The sequence below is a fragment of the Capsicum annuum genome, chromosome 3 (assembly GCF_002878395.1).
Source record: "Capsicum annuum cultivar UCD-10X-F1 chromosome 3, UCD10Xv1.1, whole genome shotgun sequence".
NCBI classification, from domain to species: Eukaryota; Viridiplantae; Streptophyta; class Magnoliopsida; order Solanales; family Solanaceae; genus Capsicum; species Capsicum annuum.
Genome location: NC_061113.1, coordinates 86,447,920 through 86,452,651, shown reverse-complemented (window position 1 = coordinate 86,452,651; position 4,732 = coordinate 86,447,920).

Genomic DNA, 4,732 nt, shown 5'->3' with positions numbered 1-4,732 from the left:
GCTAAAATATTCTAAGTCTAGGACACCTTGACAAGCATTAATGGACTGAATTAAGCTTAGAACTTTATGGGGTTTTATATGTTTAGTCAATTGAAGCCTAAAATTAAAGCTATACCAGTTCTATGGGAGATACCAGCATAAGATTGTGTAAAATATAATACAGATAGAGTATCAAAAGGAAATCATGGAAGAAGTTCATAGGCATTTTGCTTATGAGACACTAATGGAGATCTTGTACATGTAAAAAAGTAGCTATAGAGGAAACTAATTCTATGGAAGCAGAGGCATGGGCTATTCTACAAGCAACAATACATTGCAATTGTATACAGTAGAATAAGGTAATCACTGAAATTAATTCTTTACTAATGCAAAAGCTATTGACAAAGGAGTGGGAAATTCCATGGAAAATAGCAGACAAGATCATACAGATATGGAAGTTGCTAGCAACAAAATAAGTGTAGATATAACACATTTATAGAGAGGGAAATCAATTAGCAGATTGTTTAACTAATATTACATTGGAGCAGCGGTTCATATACACAGGTTTTAGTGAATTACAAACTGCAGCTAAAAGGATAAACAATAGTGTCCATACATTAGGATAGCAGTACTCAAGATGATTGGTAAGGTTAATGACAAGAATTGAACATTGTTCCTATTTACAACCAGAACACCTACTCAAAATGAAGAGAAGCATATTTAGCCTATGTACACCAGCCAACAAAAAAGCTTTATCAGTAGGTTGGGGGTCACTTAGTCAGATATTCAATGCATGTAGCTGAAGATGTTGCCTACATCCAATTACCCATAGGTCTGAGCATCTCTCAATCTCCATTACTTTCATAACTGCAAAGACAAATGGGTTTCATCAGTGGTATGGTCAGGTCAAGACATGAACACAGTAGCAAAAGGAGGATCTCAGTAGACAAGACCCAAATATTTAACACTAAAAATCATTGTGTACTCCCTTACTAAGAGGAAAACAGCTGAAATGAAGGAAAAAACATTAGTTGTAAGCACTGAAATAGGATCTACGGTTAACTTAGCAAAGAAAGAGGACTTACTCTTGCAAGCTAGACAAGAAACTGAGTTTAACCATCTAAGGTGTAGTGTTTGTCACCCACAGAAGAAGCATATTGAAGGTTTGATTGTCGAAGGTGAACATGGTAAAAGTGATAGAGGTGGTGGATTCTGAGTGAGGAGCTTCACTTAGCTCATTTTAGAAACCCTACTCCCCCTTTTCATAGACTCTTTAAAAGGCCGAGTCGAATTAGTTAGGCCGGCCATTTTTTATATATGTGTTGTTGATTCTGTAATTTATTGGATAGGTTGGTCCATCAATTGTGGATTGAGTTAAATTATATATAAAATTATAAATTAAACCGAAAAAAGGTATCTTGATGAGTCATAGGACCTTGAATTGTAGGGTATCCAGTAAAGATTGCCTAAGTTACTGCCTTGGTTACGACTAAGGGCTCACAAGTTGTAAAGACTCTATAAAAGTCTATAGTGTAAGTCGTAGGTTAACCAATTTTGTGCCCCAAGAGTTGTCTTGATTACGACTAGATGTTATGAGTCGTATACATTCATTATGAGTCATAATGTGCGTTCAGTAAGAAAACTAATATAGGGGCTTAATGTTTCTTCCTAGGCTACGACTCGGGGTGACAAGTCATAATGAAACCTTACGAGTTGTAAGGTGACCCGTGGTCACTAACAATAGTTTTTCAGTGTTTCATTAAGGTTACTATGTACATTTATATTTCCCCCCTAACTATAACCCATGACCTGAGAACCTATTGGGGACCCCATTGGCTTTCATAAACATATTAAACAATCTCAAGTTCACTCTTGAATTCTCCCATTCAAAGAGCAAGCTAGGGTTTCTTAAAGTTGTTCATCTAAAGGCTCAAGAGTTGACTTCTCTCCATAATTATCTATACTTTTTGGCATGTTACTCTTCCTTAAGTCTTATTTTATCAAAAGTATATTTTTATAATTGTACCCATATGATTTAATTGATGATATTAAATGTGGGTTGAGGGTTATTTAACATTATTGAATTAATTACTTTTCCCATAGCTTTGATGAATCATGTATTGTTTGAATTGGTAGTTTTGAACACGTAGGCTTCATGGCGTAGTGAATAAACTAAGGGGTTATGGTTTTCTCAAATTTCGTGAATGTTTATAATTGATTTGGTTAAACCCCAACCTAATCATGTGAAATTGGATTTGAATATGAGTATGTTTATATTGAACTACTTCTTTTTAAAACCATTGCATGATAAAAAGAGGTTATTGAAACATAACAGTTTGATTAAATGAACAAAGGGGGTGTTTTCCCTAAGTGGAATTGTACTAGAATAATTATGTTACCTTGCAAGTGTAATTGGTATGACGATATGAACACTGTATGCCTTAAGGAATATCGTGGTTCAATTAATCAGAATGTGTGAAAAATATTTTAACTAGGCTAAAGAGGGTTATATAGCTAGGCCTTGAAAATGGAGGTCACAAGGGACTAATACTGGAAACCGCATTTGTCGGTGCTGGGGTCCAAATAGCCTGGGGTTCGAGTCCCCTTGCTTATGACTAAGTGGTTTAAGTCCTCCTTGTTAACTGACTGGGTTTTCATGCCACCCTTGGTATACATCAGGTGGTTTGAGTCTGCCATGGTACATATGTACATACAATTATTCTCTAGTTTGTGCGGCTACACGAACTGCATCCCTTTCAACGGGAAGAGCAGAGCCCGTATAGCCTATCATAAGGGTGTATTGCTGGCAGCCTTACCTTGCATTTCTGCTAGAGGTTGTTTCCAAGGATTGAACCCGTGACCTCTAAGTCACATGGCAATAACTTTACCAGTTACTGCAAGGCTCCCCTTCAAACTTGAAAATTTAAGAAAATTTTCAAATTCAATTGAAAAGAGTCACCACTTAATTAATTAAAAAGAAATTAAGGAAACCTTTTGAAAATTCTAAAGACTTAAAACATAAAAAAACTTTAAAATTTCATAAATTTAAGTAAGATGTTCCTCTTAATATCTCAAAATAATTTTTAAGGCACTTGAGATATCTGCTAATTTGCAGTTATCCAATCTATTTGAAATTAACTCTTTTGACTAACCATGAAGAAAATGGGATTACTTGTTTGAAAATATTATGATTTAAGAAAGTATAAGCACTTCATGTTTCATACCAATTTTGATAAGTGTCAAGTTTAAGCAAACATTTTTAAAAAAACTCAATTCAAAATTCAAAATAAAAAAAATCAAATAAATTTAACTAATCCAGGCCTACATTTTAAAGAAAATCATTTGCAAAACATAGCTACTCCAAAAAGGGAAATTTAATTAGATCAAGCAAATAAAATGTTTGGTTAATATAGACAATCCAAATCAATATATATAAGAAAAGAGAGAGAGAGGGGGCTTCTGGCCCATTTCAAGGTTGTTGTCCTAATTCAAATGGTGTTTAGCCGATCATTTACTTTGTATACTGGTTGTATACCAGCCCCTGTTAGTGTATATTCCTGCCTATCAGCACATACATGATTATATACTAATCATGTACACATGTATCTTTGTCTTTGTCCTATATATTAGCTTCACGACATCATTTCCACCATATATCACTTGTATACATTGCATATTCCTTGTATATTATGTATATTAGCATTGTATTAGTCTATTTGGTACTTGGACATAGGTCTTGACTGGAGAGGGTAATCACTTGATTCATAACGATATGGAATTAGAAACATCACATGTAAAAAGAAAAGAATAGGACAATTAGCATCTTCGGATAAGCTTTGAAAACAATAATTAGTAATACTAAAGATAGCTCAGCGACCTAATTCATAAGTTATTCATAAAAGGCAATGGGCTAATGTGAATCAAAAATTGCTTCACAAATCACTTGCATAACCAAAAGGGGAAAGAAAATAAATAATCACTTGATTGTAAAAAAATGACACAAAATGAATGGCCAAGGGATTTCAAACCCCATTTCTAGTCGTTTAGTTATTGGTTGAGACTCTTTCTTGTTTTTTTGGCGGCTATTATGTTTTTTTTAAAAAAAAATTATGTTATTATATTTTTTTGGTGGAGGCTGTTGCTTCATTCTTTCGTTGAATAGAAATTTCATAGTCTTTTTTTTGTTTTAACCATTAAATATAATTTTTTTTATCAATAATTTCTTTATTAATCAAAATTGTCAATGCATACCCAGTAGAAGCTGACCATCTACCACCTATCAACTATCTTCCAGCTAGTCTATTTTTACATTTTCTGCTAACTAGACTTTTTAAATCTACTCAAATCTACTAAAACATTCAAGGGTATTAAAGTGGTTCCTATAACTAGGGAAAATGACTCAACATCCTTAAGGTGCTTTGCCACGTAGCTGTATTCCTCTCTTGAATATTCATATGCATTACAATCTCCTTACATGTTCTTGCTAGGTTGATTTGACCCCTATGAAACCTCATTATGTTCCTATCATTCCACATACAATACAAATCCATAGCAAAAGTGGAGCAAGCTATTATATCATGTCCAATCTTTTTCTTGGCTAACTTGCAGATCCAGTCCAGTTCCTGAGTCCAAGGCATTATGCTTCTCTTAAAGCCTAGCCATTTTACCAAGGTACTCCATAGTTTCTTACTTAAATTATCTTCAAAGAAGAGATATTCAAATGTCTCCATAATTTGATTGCAAAAAGTACACT